This window comes from Mustela lutreola, chromosome 1 (genome assembly GCF_030435805.1).
Source record: "Mustela lutreola isolate mMusLut2 chromosome 1, mMusLut2.pri, whole genome shotgun sequence".
Classification (NCBI taxonomy): Eukaryota; Metazoa; Chordata; class Mammalia; order Carnivora; family Mustelidae; genus Mustela; species Mustela lutreola.
Window position 1 is genome coordinate 256,424,850 of NC_081290.1, and position 17,461 is coordinate 256,442,310.

The 17,461-nt window shown below is 37.9% G+C and overlaps 1 long non-coding RNA gene across 1 annotated transcript in view; it reads left to right on the plus strand.

Annotated features, from left to right (window-relative positions):
- Positions 1–2,027: 2,027 nt before the first annotated feature.
- LOC131810799 (uncharacterized) overlaps positions 2,028–17,461 on the plus strand; it is a 52,444-nt gene continuing 37,010 nt past the window's right edge. The window contains exons 1-3 of the long non-coding RNA XR_009345716.1: positions 2,028–2,151; positions 13,019–13,163; positions 14,796–14,870. This is a non-coding gene — a long non-coding RNA (uncharacterized LOC131810799). The remainder of the gene's footprint in view (positions 2,152–13,018; positions 13,164–14,795; positions 14,871–17,461) is intronic.

Sequence of the window (17,461 nt, forward strand, 5' to 3'; positions counted from 1 at the left end):
CAAGATTCCAGGTCAATAAAGTTGTGAACAGACTTGTTTTCTCTTGTCTGGTCCCTGTTTTAGGGAATATCACCATTATCTAATAGCTAACTAAGCCAGAATATGGAATAATATCATTCCTTCTGCCTCTTCCATTTCCCTCACTGCAGCAACAAGTCAATTCAATCCATGGATCCTCCCTCCCAAGTGTCTCTCCAATGCATTTCTTTCCCTCATGTCTAGATTGCTGAAACACCCTCCTAACTGATCTCCTTGGCTTTCTGTTACTCCTTTTATGCTCTGTAGCCAGGAAGATACTCATAAAATATAAATATTTTTATGCATCTCCTTCCCCCAATTTATATTCTCCAGTGTTCCTGATTTCAGTACAAAGTCTAAATCCTTAAATGTCATTCAAGACCTTTCCAAATCTATATCTTAATTACTACTTCTCCATTGTCCTTTCTCACTACTACCCCCACCTTGAATCTGATGACGATTACTGGGAGCTCACCAAATATGCCTCTTGCCTTTGGGCCTTTGCATCTGCTGCTTCCTCTGTCTAAAACAGGCTTATTGCCTGGTTACTTCCCATTCATTATTCAAGTGTCCACTTAAATGTTACCTTTCCCAAGAAGCCCTAGATTGGGTTAGGAGTCCCATTTCTTTGCTTATGGAACTTGGGTTAAGTCAATGGTACTTGTCACACTGTCTTTCTAAACTCTTCCCAACCTATCCTACCACTGATGAGATTGTATCCTATTCACCTCTCTATGTCCAACACCTGGAACAGGGCCTGACAGAGAGCAGGCTTGATGAACATTTGTTGAGTAGATGAATGAGTGAATGAAAGAATGAATGAGCATGAAGATGAACATTGACTCTTCATGTGCTTTGCTGCTTCTTTTGAGGCTGCTTTAAGGCAGTGTAACTTTCAGATGTAAACCATCTCTGTATCTGCTCAGGCTTTCTTGTGAGGCACATACTAAGTACTAGACAATTATCAGCTATCACACAATAATATTCAGAGGAGCATGGAGATATATGTATGATTTTAAATCTAGAATAGGGGTTAATAAATTGGGACCTTGAGCTCAAGAACATGCAGAAGATAATACATGGCAAAATTAATCAGGATTATGTTAAAGATAGCTAATTTATCCGACAGGCAGGCTTTCCAAGAAATTCTTTCCATAAAATTACAATCACTGTGTACTATTTCATAGATATTCTGATGACACTGGACCATGCTATAGAAAAGATTTTTTAAGGTCTCTAGGAGCATAGCTAATAAATGGGTAAATGTGAATGAGGGCACTTCTATCTGGTTATTAGCAGTTTTTGTAATGTATCATTAAGATATTTTTCCTACAAGGTTTTTTATTGTTTGTTTGTTTTGCTTTGCTTTGTTTTCCATGCAGGGGTTGGGACCTTGGGAAGGTAAGAGGAAGAGAAAATGCCTCTTTAAAAAAAAAAAAAAAAAAAAAAAAAGCAAAAGCTTTTTTTTCTAAATAGTTTTTTTTTCCTTTTTGTGATCATGCTGATTTCTGTACCCTGAGGTTTCTACTCCCACTTATTCTGATGATGGGTAAATTACTATAGCAGTAACTTAGACCAGCATTTTGAACTCAAGCATTAATTTGTGCCTCATTTTATTCTTCAGGTACCTCTTCAAAAACCTTAAGAAATCTGTAAGCAGTAAGTTTTTTGAGGGATTGAAAATGCCATTTGAAAATCTATTCCATGGGGTGTGTCTCCAGAAAGATGAATATTCTCACATAAAGAGAAAATTTTTATACACAATTTCATCAGGTTCAAAGGCTCCCTGAAGCTTATTAACCACAGGTTAAACATTTCTGTTGTGAGACAAATAAACCGTAGGCCAACCTAGAACTACGGAGTTTATACAGAAAATGTGGCTGAGCGAGGTGCCTGATCCCCGGGACACAAATATCTGTTTAGGTAAAAGGCAGGACAGAAATACATTTAACATTTAGTTATTGTTGGGAAGTTGAATAACTGTCTTCCTCTTATGTCTTTACAGTATAACATCATTATTAAAAATGCTGTGGATCTTAAATTGAGAAAAAGTTTACCATTAGAGCTTCAAATTTATAAGACCAATCACAGAGAAGCTGATTCGATCTTCCTAAAGCCCATGAATAATACCAGGTGAGAATGACTGAAAAGTTTGTGAACATCAGGATCCAATCATCTGTTGAATCAACAATTTATTGTATACCTATGCCCTGCCATGCAAATTTCGTGGAACCTGAGTTAATTTTCTAAGGTCACAAGTTAGCTAATGGCACAACCTACAACTCTGTTTTAACTCGTAGGTTGGGATATTATCACTATATGTTATGGCCTCCAGAAAAACATGTCATGGTGAGAAAAATTCACAGTCCACTTTTGTGTAGAGCTATGTACTAACAAAACAAGAACACAGCTCATGTGGCATTTTTTTTTTTTTCATGAGGCATTTTTTTAAAATTTTTAATTTTTTATAAACATATATTTTTATCCCCAGGGGTACAGGTCTGTGAATCACCAGGTTTACACACTTCACAGCACTCACCAAAGCACATACCTTCCCCAATGTCCATAATCCCACCCCCTTCTTCCAACCCCCCTCCCCCCAGCAACCCTCAGTTTGTTTTGTGAGATTAAGAGTCACTTATAGGGGGAGGAGTCAAGATGGCGGAGAAGTAGCAAGCTGAGACTGCTTCAGCTAGCCGGAGATCAGCTAGATAGCTTATCTAAAGATTGCAAACACCTGAAAATCCATCGGCAGATCGAAGAGAAGAAGAACAGCAATTCTGGAAACAGAAAAACAACCACTTTCTGAAAGGTAGGACCGGCGGAGAAGTGAATCCAAAGCGACGGGAAGATAGACCCCGGGGGGAGGGGCCGGCTCCCGGCAAGCGGCGGAGCAACCGTGCACAAAATCAGGACTTTTAAAAGTCTGTTCCGCTGAGGGACATCGCTCCAGAGGCTAAACCGGAGCGAAGCCCACGCGGGGTCAGCGTGGCCTCAGGTCCCGCAGGGTCACAGAAGGATCGGGGGTGTCTGAGTGTCGCAGAGCTTGCAGGTATTGGAACGGGAAAGCCGGCTACAGAGACAGAGCCGACAGTAAGCTCGCAGCTCCGTGTTACCTTGAACCGGTCGCAGGCTCGGTGAGCTCAGAGCGCGGCCGGAGGTCAGGCAGACGGGAGTAACTGGGCGCTGTTCTCTGAGGGTGCACTGAGGAGTGGGGCCCTGGGCTCTCGGCTCCTCCGGGCCGGAGACCAGGAGGCCGCCATTTGTATTCCCGTCCTCTGGAACTCTACGGAAAGCGCTCAGGGAACAAAAGCTCCTGAAAGCAAACCCGAGCGGATTACTCACCCCGGCCCCGGGTAAGGGCGGTGTAATTCCGCCTGGGGCAAAGACACTTGAGAATCACTACACTAGGCCCCTCCCCCAGAAGATCAACAAGAAATCCAGCCGAGACCAAGTTCACCTACCAAGGAGTGCGGTCTCAATACCAAGGAGAGCAGCAGAATTCCAGAGGAGGAGAAAGCCAAACACGGAACTCATGGCTTTTTTCCTGTGATTTTTTTTAGTCTTGCAGTTAATTTAATTTTTTCTTTTTCTTTTTTTTTTTTTTTTCTTTCTCGTCTTCGGGTAAAATTTTTTTTTTAACTGTTACCTTTTTCTTTTTTAACGATTTTTTACTAGTTTATCTAATATATATATTTTTTCTTTTTTACATTTTTCTTAGGTGTTTTCTTTTTTTAAAAATTCTTTTCTTTTTTTTTCTTTTCTTTTTGTTTTTTTTTTCTTTCTTCCTTTTTGAACCTCTTTTTATCCCCTTTCTCCCCACTCACGATTTTGGATCTCTTCTAATTCGGTTAAAGCATATTTTCCTGGGGTTGTTGCCACCCTTTTAGTATTTTACTTGCCCCTTCATTTACACTTATCTGGACAAAATGACAAGACATAAAAATTCAACACAAAAAAAAGAACAAGAGGCAGTACCGAAGGCTAGGGACCTAATCAATACAGACATCGGTAATATGTCAGATCTAGAGTTCAGATGACAATTCTCAAGGTTCTAGCCTGGCTCGAAAAAGGCATGGAAGATATTAGAGAAACCCTCTCGAGAGATATAAAAGCCCTTTCTGGAGAAATAAAAGAACTAAAATCTAACCAAGGTGAAATCAAAAAAGCTATTAATGAGGTGCAATCAAAAATGGAGGCTCTAACTGCTAGGATAAATGAGGCAGAAGAAAGAATTAGTGATATAGAAGACCAAATGACAGAGAATAAAGAAGCTGAGCAAAAGAGGGACAAACAGCTACTGGACCACGAGGGGAGAATTCGAGAGATAAATGACACCATAAGACGAAACAACATTAGAATAATTGGGATTCCAGAAGAAGAAGAAAATGTGAGAGGAGCAGAAGGTATACTGGAGAGAATTATTGGGGAGAATTTCCCCAATATGGCAAAGGGAACGAGCATCAAAATTCAGGAGGTTCAGAGAACGCCCCTCAAAATCAATAAGAATAGGCCCACACCCCGTCACCTAATAGTAAAATTTACAAGTCTCAATGACAAAGAGAAAATCCTGAAAGCAGCCCGGGAAAAGAAGTCTGTAACATACAATGGTAAAAATATTAGATTGGCAGCTGACTTATCCACAGAGACCTGGCAGGCCAGAAAGAGCTGGCATGATATTTTCAGAGCACTAAACGAGAAAAACATGCAGCCAAGAATACTATATCCAGCTAGGCTATCATTGAAAATAGAAGGAGAGATTAAAAGCTTCCAGGACAAACAACAACTGAAAGAATTTGCAAATACCAAACCAGCTCTACAAGAAATATTGAAAGGGGTCCTCTAAGCAAAGAGAGAGCCTACAAGTGGTAGATCAGAAAGGAACAGAGACCATATACAGTAACAGTCACCTTACAGGCAATACAATGGCACTAAATTCATATCTCTCAATAGTTACCCTGAATGTGAATGGGCTAAATGCCCCTGTCAAAAGACACAGGGTATCAGAATGGATAAAAAAACAAAACCCATCTATATGTTGCCTCCAAGAAACACATTTTAAGCCCGAAGACACCTCCAGATTTAAAGTGAGGGGGTGGAAAAGAATTTACCATGCTAATGGACATCAGAAGAAAGCAGGAGTGGCAATCCTTATATCAGATCAATTAGATTTTAAGCCAAAGACTATAATAAGAGATGAGGAAGGACACTATATCATACTCAAAGGGTCTGTCCAACAAGAAGATTTAACAATTTTAAATATCTACGCCCCCAATGTGGGAGCAGCCAACTATATAAACCAATTAATAACAAAATCAAAGAAACACATCAACAATAATACAATAATAGTAGGGGACTTTAACACTCCCCTCACTGAAATAGACAGGTCATCCAAGCAAAAGATCAGCAAGGAAATAAAGGCCTTAAACGACACACTGGACCAGATGGACATCACAGATATATTCAGAACATTTCATCCCAAAGCAACAGAATACACATTCTTCTCTAGTGCACATGGAACATTCTCCAGAATAGATCACATCCTCGGTCCTAAATCAGGACTCAACCGGTATCAAAAGATTGGGATCATTCCCTGCATATTTTCAGACCACAATGCTCTAAAGCTAGAACTCAACCACAAAAAGAAGTTTGGAAAGAACCCAAATACATGGAGACTAAACAGTATCCTTCTAAAGAATGAATGGGTCAACCGGGAAATTAAAGAAGAATTGAAAAAAATCATGGAAACAAATGATAATGAAAATACAACGGTTCAAAATCTGTGGGACACAACAAAGGCAGTCCTGAGAGGAAAATATATAGCGGTACAAGCCTTTCTCAAGAAACAAGAAAGGTCTCAGGTACACAACCTAACCCTACACCTAAAGGAGCTGGAGAAAGAACAAGAAAGAAACCCTAAGCCCAGCAGGAGAAGAGAAATCATAAAGATCAGAGCAGAAATCAATGAAATAGAAACCAAAAAAACAATAGAACAAATCAACGAAACTAGGAGCTGGTTCTTTGAAAGAATTAATAAAATTGATAAACCCCTGGCCCGACTTATCAAAAAGAAAAGAGAAAGGACCCAAATAAATAAAATCATGAATGAAAGAGGAGAGATCACAACTAACACCAAAGAAATACAAACTATTATAAGAACATACTATGAGCAACTCTATGGCAATAAATTTGACAATCTGGAAGAAATGGATGCATTCCTAGAAACATATAAACTACCACAACTGAACCAGGAAGAAATAGAAAGGCTGAACAGACCCATAACCAGTAAGGAGATTGAAACAGTCATTAAAAATCTCCAAACAAACAAAAGCCCAGGGCCAGACGGCTTCCCGGGGGAATTCTACCAAACATTTAAAGAAGAACTAATTCCTATTCTCCTAAAACTGTTCCAAAAAATAGAAATGGAAGGAAAACTTCCAAACTCATTTTATGAAGCCAGCATCACCTTGATCCCAAAACCAGACAAGGATACCACCAAAAAAGAGAGCTATAGACCGATATCCTTGATGAACACAGATGCGAAAATACTCAACAAAATACTAGCCAATAGGATTCAACAGTACATTAAAAAGATTATTCACCACGACCAAGTGGGATTTATTCCAGGGCTGCAAGGTTGGTTCAACATCCGCAAATCAGTCAATGTGATACAACACATCAATAAAAGAAAGAACAAGAACCATATGATACTCTCAATAGATGCTGAAAAAGCATTTGACAAAGTACAACATCCCTTCCTGATCAAAACTCTTCAAAGTGTAGGGATAGAGGGCACATACCTCAATATCATCAAAGCCATCTATGAAAAACCCACCGCAAATATCATTCTCAATGGAGAAAAACTGAAAGCTTTTCCGCTAAGGTCAGGAACACGGCAGGGATGTCCATTATCACCACTGCTATTCAACATCGTACTAGAGGTCCTAGCCTCAGCAATCAGACAACAAAAGGAAATTAAAGGCATCCAAATCGGCAAAGAAGAAGTCAAATTATCACTCTTCGCAGATGATATGATACTATATGTGGAAAACCCAAAAGACTCCACTCCAAAACTGCTAGAACTTATACAGGAATTCAGTAAAGTGTCAGGATATAAAATCAATGCACAGACATCAGTTGCATTTCTCTACACCAACAGCAAGACAGAAGAAAGAGATATTAAGGAGTCAATCCCATTTACAATTGCATCCAAAACCATAAGATACCTAGGAATAAACCTAACCAAAGAGACACAGAATCTATACTCAGAAAACTATAAAGTACTCATGAAAGAAATTGAGGAAGACACAAAGAAATGGAAAAATGTTCCATGCTCCTGGATTGGAAGAATAAATATTGTGAAAATGTCTATGCTACCTAAAGCAATCTACACATTTAATGCAATTCCTATCAAAGTACCATTCATCTTTTTCAAAGAAATGGAACAAATAATTCTAAAATTTATATGGAACCAGAAAAGACCTCGAATAGCCAAAGGGATATTGAAAAAGAAAGCCAACGTTGGTGGCATCACAATTCCGGACTTCAAGCTCTATTACAAAGCTGTCATCCTCAAGACAGCGTGGTACTGGCACAAAAACAGACACATAGATCAATGGAACAGAATAGAGAGCCCAGAAATAGACCCTCAACTCTATGGTCAACTAATCTTCGACAAAGCAGGAAAGAATGTCCAATGGAAAAAAGACAGCCTCTTCAATAAATGGTGCTGGGAAAATTGGACAGACACATGCAGAAAAATGAAATTGGACCATTTCCTTACACCACACACAAAAATAGACTCAAAATGGATGAAGGACCTCAATGTGAGAAAGGAATCCATCAAAATCCTTGAGGAGAACACAGGCAGCAACCTCTTCGACCTCAGCCGCAGCAACATCTTCCTAGGAACAACGCAAAAGGCAAGGGAAGCAAGGGAAAAAATGAAATACTGGGATTTCATCAAGATCAAAAGCTTTTGCACAGCAAAGGAAACAGTTAACAAAATCAAAAGACAACTGACAGAATGGGAGAAGATATTTGCAAACGACATATCAGATAAAGGACTAGTGTCCAGAATCTATAAAGAACTTAGCAAACTCAACACCCAAAGAACAAATAATCCAATCAAGAAATGGGCAGAGGACATGAACAGACATTTCTGCAAAGAAGACATCCAGATGGCCAACAGACACATGAAAAAGTGCTCCATATCACTCGGCATCAGGGAAATACAAATCAAAACCACAATGAGATATCACCTCACACCAGTCAGAATGGCTAAAATCAACAAGTCAGGAAATGACAGATGCTGGCGAGGATGCGGAGAAAGGGGAACCCTCCTACACTGTTGGTGGGAATGCAAGCTGGTGCAGCCACTCTGGAAAACAGCATGGAGGTTCCTCAAAATGTTGAAAATAGAACTGCCCTATGACCCAGCAATTGCACTATTGGGTATTTATCATAAAGATACAAATGTAGTGATCCAAAGGGGCACATGCACCCGAATGTTTATAGCAGCAATGTCCACAATAGCCAAACTATGGAAAGAACCTAGATGTCCATCAACAGATGAATGGATCAAGAAGATGTGGTATATATACACAATGGAATACTATGCAGCCATCAAAAGAAATGAAATCTTGCCATTTGCAACAACATGGATGGAACTAGAGCGTATCATGCTTAGCGAAATAAGTCAAGCAGAGAAAGACAACTATCATATGATCTCCCTGATATGAGGAAGTGGTGATGCAACATGGAGGCTTAATGGGTAGAAGAAGAATAAATGAAACAAGATGGGATTGGGAGGGAGACAAACCATAAGTGACTCTTAATCTCACAAAACAAACGGAGGGTTGCCGGGGGGAGGGGGTTTGGGAGAAGGGGGTGGGATTATGGACATTGGGGAGGGCATGTGATTTGGTGAGTGCTGTGAAGTGTGTAAACCTGGTGATTCACAGACCTGTACCCCTAGGGATAAAAATATATGTTTATAAAAAACAAAAAAATTAAAAAAAAAAAATTAAAATTCAAAAAAAAAAAAAAAAAAGCAACAAAATGGGAATAAGTACATACCTATAAATAATTACTTTAAATGTAAATGGACTAAATGCTCCAATCAAAAGACAGAGTGACAGAATGTATAAAAAAGCAAGACCCAGAAGCACCTGGGTGGCTCAGTAGCTAAGAACCTGCCTTCAGCTCAGGTCATGATCCCAGGGTCCAGGGATCGAGCCCTGCATCAGGCTCCCTACTCTGCGGAAAGCCTGCTTTTCCCTCTCCCTCTGCTTGTGTTCTCTCTCTTGCTGTGTCTCTCTGCTAAATAAATAAATAAATAAATAAATAAATAAACGAAATCTTTAAGAAAATAAAAAGCAAGACCTATCTACAAAAAAAAAAAAAAAAAAAAAAAAAAAGAGTCACTTATAGTTTGTCTCCCTCCCAATTCCATCTTGTTTCATTGATTCTTCTTCTACCCACTTAAGCCCCCATGTTGCATCACCACTTCCTCATATCAGGGAGATCATATGATAGTTGTCTTTCTCTGCTTGACTTATTTTGCTAAGCATGATACGCTCTAGTTCCATCCATGTTGTTGCAAATGTCATGAGGCATTTTTAAAGAGATAAGGAATTTAAATGGAAAGCAAGATTTCAAAACATTCAGTGTATGTCATAAAACAATTTAACTTAATCTAACATAATCTGATGTGGTTTTTCCACTGGCCTTGACTATAATTTACTTTTCCTCAATTTTGTTCAAGTACTTTTCCTCAATCTGGTGTTCCATAGAACACTTTTCCCTCAAGATACTTCGTGCACAAAAGATTCTGTGGCTAAATAAATTTGGGAAATGTTTCATATTATAGTTTCTGTTTGGGGTTTTAAAAAGCATACAAGAACATTAAAGGTTCTGGGAAGTCCTGCAGTAAAACATAATAGCAAAAATCTTATTTGTCTTTAAATTTGTATTTCTCAAAGTCATCACACCTCAGAACAGTTCCCTAATGTAACACTTATGAAAATCCCACACAATCTATGTTCCGCAACATATATGATAAGAAATTCTGCTGTTAACTTTACAGGTCTTCAGTCTCAGCTCCCGTTTTCCAATAATTGTTTGAAACACAGTGCAACTATTTTATGAAAGCCTATTGCTTTGGCATGCCCTCCTTTTCGATTCAGTTATGAAAACCATGCTAACTAAAACCACTCTCCATTTCTGTTTTTCAAGGTTTTCTTTCTGCATTACACTGGCTTGATGTACTGCTATTTTTATTTCCATTCTTCCCACCATTTTCATTTCAGAAATTTATTAAAAGGAAATAATTATATATGGGAACAATTATTTAATTTATTTGATAATAAAATATCAAAAATAATATAATCTCTAGTAATAGGGTGATGGATAAGTAAATTGTCCATACAATAAAATGTTATAAAAAATCGCATTTATCAAACACCATTTAATGATGTGGAAAAACCATGATATGTTTTTAGTGATATACATAAGGTACATCATGTCCAGGGCACCATTCCAGTTTTGTAATTTATTATATATAAGAACACATATTTTCACACACACACCTAAAAAACTTAAAGGGCATACCTTACTTAATATGTTCAGTTATTTATCTCTGAGAAGAATAAAATTTTTCTTTATGTTTTTAAGTGTTTAAAAGAAATTTTACAACAAACATGGTTTTTGTTTAAATCAAAAGAAAACAAAAATACTATTGAATATATGGGTTTTACAGCTTCAGCTCAAACTGGAAAAACACACCTGTTCAAATATGGGCTGATATAGTCCTTACACATATTTCATCCAAACAGAGATTACCAAATAGTTTTGATTCTTTACCCTCCAAATTATTGTTCTTACTTCTTCTAGGCTCCATGAAGGTAATAATACTCTTTCCCTAGAATTATGGTTCTTTTCCTCAATCAAGATGTTTTTAAAACCAGGATGTTGGGGGCTTAAGTGGGTACGAGAAGAATAAATGAAACAAGATGGGATTGGGAGGGAGACAAACCATAAGTGACTCTTAATCTCACAAAACAAACTGAGGGTTGTTGGGGGGAGGGGGTTTGGGAGAAGGGGGTGGTATTATGGACATTGGGGAGGGTATGTGTTTTGGTGAGTGCTGTGAAGTGTGTAAACCTGGTGATTCACAGACCTGTACCCCTGGGAATAAAAATATGTTTATAAAAAATAAATTATATTAAAAAAAACTGATTTTGGAAAGATTATTTACATTTCAAAAAAGATTTGTCTTACTTTCTTATAGGAGATAATTTTTATAGGTAATATGAAATAATATATATGCAAATTTGTATGGTGGGTTCTCCACATAGATGTACCCTTGAAATAAAAGGATGAAATGGATCTCAAATTCTATGACTTTTGAATTGCTGATCATTTGTAAAGACTCTTTTCTCTTGGCGATAGATGTGATAGTTTTTATGGTACGGGAAGGTGGTCAGATATATTTGAAGGAAAATGAGACTTTCATGAGACTTTTAAAAGAAGGAGGAATTTTAATGTCTGCCAGAACAAAACTTTTAGTAGCTTTTAAAGGAAGATGAAATAATCACATTCATTGTTATGTGATTTAACTTAAATGTATATGTGTATATATACATATATGTGCATATGTGTCAGGTAGCTTTTTTTTTGAGATTTTATTTATTTATTTGACAGACAGAGATCACAAAATGGCAGAGAGGCAGGCAGAGACAGAGAGGAGGAAACAGGCTCCCTGCTGAGCAAAGAGCCCGATGCAGGGCTTGATTCCAGGACCCTGGGATCATGACCTGAGCCGAAGGCAGAGGCTTTAACCCACTGAGCCACCCAGGCACCCCTGTGTCATGTAATCTTAAATGTCTTGCATAACATTTAAAAAAATACTGGATATATAAAGTAATAGATAAATATGACTACTAATTATGAAATAAAGCAGCCAAAAGAAACAAATCCCAGATGACTTAGATGTTAGAATTAGCAGCACTAATTTTATTTTATTTTATTTTATTTTATTTTATTTTTTTATTTTTTTTTAAAGATTTTATTTATTTATTTGACAGAGAGAAATCACAAGTAGATGGAGAGGCAGGCAGAGAGAGAGAGAGGGAAGCAGGCTCCCTGCTGAGCAGAGAGCCCGATGCGGGGCTCGATCCCAGGACCCTGGGATCACGACCTGAGCAGAAGGCAGCGGCTTAACCCACTGAGCCACCCAGGCGCCCAGCAGCACTAATTTTAAACTAGCTATTATAAATATATTTAAGAATTTAAAAAGGAAGATGTATATAGGAAATATACAATGGGAAATCTTCTCAGAAAAATGGAAACTGTAAAAAAGAACCAAATGGAATTCTAGAACTAACAAATGCACTGTCTAAAATTTAAAAATTGATTTAAAAATTAAAAAAATGATTGCATTGTATTAACACCAACCTGGAAATTGGAAAAAAAATAAAGTTTAGTGAACTTGAAGATAGGAAAATTATCTATTTTGAAGAATGGAAAGAAAAAATATTTTAAAGAAAAGAAAGAATATATTGTTAGTGACCCATGAGACCATATAAACTGGTCTAAAGAAATTGTAATTGGAGCCACAGTAGTAGAGAGATTGAATAGGACAGAAAAATATACCTGAAAAATTAATGACCTAAAATCCCTCAAATTTGGAACACCAACAACAGTCATTTATTATGGTCACATTATGGTCATTTGCTGGAAATTAAAAATAAAAAGAAAATGAGAGCTATTCACTAATTTCAATTTTCCAAACTTAAATATCTCTATTTTCAATACATTTTTCTATTTTTAATATTACTTCAGGGAGCTTATATGAGTGATCTTTCATAAGCATGATAATTTAAATAATAAGGAAAGTAAAGAATTGGAACTCAAATCAAAACTTGTAGAACTTCAAATCCAGCACACTTTTACAACTGTTTATTAGAAAGTAAGACAACAATCTCTGCTTTCCTTTTAGGTCTTAACATTGACAGAAATAACTTAGAGAAAAAAAAAAATCTAAGTGTGGATTGACTGTCTATCCTATGATGGTTTTCACCCTGTTGGTTGCTATCGGTCTAAATAGCCACTTCCACCCACTCCAGACCATAAGCTCCACACAGGTAAGGGATTATTTTTTTTTTTTTTGCTCTTTATTCAGGGATTGTAGGATGTAGATGAGTGATTGACACATCACAGGTACTCATTGAGTAAATGAAAGAATGAGAACAAAATGAAGGCAAAAGTTTTTGTGATTTTGGTTTATTTCATATTTGGCACTTGTTTTGTTAACAAGCCAGACGTAATGTTTTCAGATATTTCCTTGAGATGTTCTAGTGAACATCTTAATGCAGACTATACTAAATAATAGACCTACTGGCACAAAGTCAGAATTGTAAATAGGTCAGCGATTACTGTTGCTTTCACTGCTCACCTACACATTATTTTACCTGGAGAGAAAAAATAAAGAAAAAGGCCAATCAAGTCCCGAGAATTTACTGATGCCTCTAATTTAGTCTTCTTGCTGGGGCAGTTTTCCCACAATTTATGCTTTATTTCATGTAGTGTCCTGAGAAATCTATAAGGTGACTTATTATATCCCACTTCCTTAACATTCTTATTGGTACACTAACAGTCATGTGCATTGTTTCAAAAGTCAGTCCATTATATTATCAATCAGAGTATAACCAAGAAAGCAGAAACCACCTTAAAGACTTTTCAACAGAGTGAATTTAATTCAGGGAATTTATCAAATAGGTGATGGAATTTCTGAGAGCTGAAGTAACAGAGTTAAACAGAGTTAAGCAGCATGAAACCACTACCATCTATAGGCTAGAAAGATGAAACATATAGCAGTACTCCTGCCCAGGGGGTTATTAAATGGAAGCTAAGACAAATTTGCCAAACAATGAAACTAAGGAGCTGGAGCCATAGAGGAGAAGCAATTGCTGAGAAGCTGCCTTCTCAGGTAGGTAGAGAGGAGAAGTGCCTTGGTTGCTCTCTCCCACCACATTCGATCTCTGGTCTGTGTCTTTCTTTGTCAAAACTTAGGCAGAAAACAGCTGATCTGGGATCTTGGGAAACACAGACTGTAGGGTTCAGTCTGTCCCTCTATCAGAGAGCTGAGCCCAAAAAAAGACAAGTAATGGGGCCAACATGCCCAAGCTCCCTGCTACAGCACCTACAGGTGTATTAATTGTTTCTAAAATATAAAGCATTTTACCCAAAGTTTCTATGCAGTTTTAACCTTTTGATGCCATGTTGCAATGGTTCTGCAATTCTTTTTTATTTATTTATTTATTTATTTATTTTCAGCATGACAGTATCATTATTATTTTTTTTTTTTGATAGTTACTTTTTTTGTGGGGAGGGACGTTTACAGGACCATCTGGTAGAGACCATTGGAAACTAGAAAAATCTTTAAAAAATAGAAGTTGTCTAATGCAGTCCTTGCTCATCTCATCATGGATTTTTAGGCATTTGATTGAAATATGCCAATAAAATGACTTTTGAAATGTTCCCTTTTCCAAGTTTCTGAGCCAGAAACAGAAGGCTTATCTTCCTGTTAGCATAGGCTACTGTTGTAGTAGGTTCTTAATCTGAAAAGCATAATGAAAAGAAAATACATCATGTTATGAAAGCTATTTGAAACTTACATTGCTATAGGACTAACTCTGAAAAATTCCTTAATATTCTAAAAATCAAGAAACCCAAGAGGAACTTAAGTGCTTGAATCCTTATCTCTGCTATTGCAGATCATGTCATTGGATACTCCAGAAAATGAATATGTCTTGAAGTGCATGGAGTGTGTGATTAAGTCCCTGAGTAGGGTGAGTATGACATAATAATGCTTGACAAACGCTTGAAGAGTTTAAATAGCAAGTAAGGAAGAAAATGGTTTCCTGTAGCATAAGGAGTTAGAACTTGAAGTACCAAAATGGAATTGACTAATGGAAACATTTGAATGACTTTCTAGAAATATTTCCTAATGGAGCCAGAAGTTAAGACAGTGGAATTGGTTTTCCAGAGGGAAGTGATTGGAGCAGATGTTTCTGAAGTAAGCAAAAGAAAAAGCATCGGAGAATATACCACAAGGAATATACCTAAGGTGTCAGCTACTATTAACTCTTTTCTTTAGGTTCAGCATTAGAAATGGCAATGTTAGATCTGCATCCAATGAAGTATATGTACACGTATATACACATAAACCTCCCAGGGTTTAGGGAGGTTAAAAATGGCTTGTTCAAGGTGCACACTGGGTTAGTGTTGGAGCTGGGTCTCCAACCTAAACTCTCATTCAACATCAATACTCTTGCTGCTACAGTATAGAGCCTTGGGATCAGGAAGTGTCACTCACAACAAATCCAAGCTATGGTTGATACTGGAAGAGTTCCATATTTTTGGAGTTGATGTGTATTTGTCTACAACAAAAGGAAAATACCACCCCTTTCTAAGCATCTAGCGAATTATAACAACTGATTTCTTGGTTTTAGAGAACAAAATTTACTCTGGGTAGTTTAGGCAGAAGGTTTATTACAGAGCATAAGGTAGTTTGCAGAATATGTCAGAGGCTAGAGAACTGAGTAGTTATGCTACTAAAATTTGTGGGATCTGGGGCAGAAGTACAAATTGATACCCACATAACATGTCTAAGTACTTAAAAGTTAAACATCAGCTTCAGTTTGTTAAATAAAATGTATGCTATGTTCCCACTTGGAGAAAGTTACCTCCTAAATGACCTGGGGGGTCAAGATAGAGCTTAAAATTTTGACTCTTTTGGGTTCCTCACCAAAGCATAATGGTATGGGAAAAGCATGACCAAGTCCCCAACCCAGATTTCCCACCCTTCTGTTTTTTTTGTTTCTGGCTTCATTCTGTGCTGCAAGGGACTCTTATTAGCATATGAGTGGACGCTGTAACCCACATATACAAGCTCTGTCTATACCCTTGGAAGCCAGCTGCCCTGTGGCCACTCTCAGACCAAAAGGTGCCCACAGTGGTGGTTTGGTTCACTTTCAGGAGAATGAGCCCCAGGAAAGAGACCCACACAGACTCTGGAAGCAAGGTCAGGGCCATTTTAGGTAAGGAATGTGGGTCCATGATTTCCAGGGCACAGTCTGGGGCTAAAGCTCCAGTTAAGTATGTCTCATTGGCTCCACATACTCCTCACTCAGTGTTTAGGAGATGACCAGAGGAGGGCCAGAGCAAGAGCCTGTGAAGTGTTGGGCCAAGATTAAGAGATTCTTTCACCTAGACTAAAGATGGAAACAAGCATAGGTCCTGCTTGTTCAGAAAGAATGCAGCCTAATGAGCTGCCAAGCCACACCAAGGGACTTGTTTCAAGGAACCTGACTGCCACAGACACCTGCTGTTCAGTAGTTTTGATGCTAGGTACTAACCTATAGAACCTTCCTCACAGCTGCCTCAAGAGAATCAAACACTTCTGTAGTGATACTGGCTGGGCAGTCCAGTCTCTTCATGTAAGGCTATAATCCCACAGTGTCGATTTCTGCATTTCAGGTTTTGTGCAGGTATATCTGCTTAGTGGAACCTAAATCAATGTGGAAACTTAGTGGCAAATGTAGCTTGGTCTTTATAGTTTCTATTACTCGGGAAAATATATTAGAATTAGATTGAAATCAGTGACCACATGAAACCAAACCTCTTTGAAAAACCCATTTATTGAGAAACAAATAGAAACAAATAGATGATAAAACCACCATTATAGATTTATTTGTAATGGCTTTTGGAGCATTCTGCTGTAAAGGATTCTGAGGCTTTCCCTGAACCCAGAGAGAAAAAGGACTTTTTTTTTTTTTTTTTTTTTTGATTTTTGATATCTGCCATGATCATGGGAGGGGCTGAGGTAATGCCTATGCCATTTTTGGAGGCAGGACTATCTTTTAGACATACGTATATAGGCCCTGAGTAAGGTTTTGTTAAATGAATGACTAAAATGTAAATAAGTGAATCATAGCTAGGACCTTAGGCAGGAATTAAAATGATTCTGAGTTCTTCTACTTTCTAATCCTAATCTTTTTAATTTTATGATACCACAGGGACTCGAGAAAAAAAGAGATATAATTATGGGGGATCAAAGAAAATGACATTTGTAGAAGTTAAGGAGGCAGGAGAGGTTTCCCTCATTTAGCTGAAGGAGAGGCAGTATTCAGTGGCGCGGTCAAGATTCTCTTAACCTTCTTCCCGTCCTCTCCAGTGTTAGCTAAGGTAAACTACCTGTTTTGACAAACAAACCCCCAAATTTCAGTGGCTTAGCATGATAAAAATGTGTTCTCTTTCCTGTAGTAATCTGATGCAGGTGCTTCTTGTCAGAGGGGGACCATGTTTCGGACTGAGGAAGCTGCCATGTTGCTCTGGTCATCGACATGTAAAAAGCATATGGGAGAAGGGAGTAGGAGAA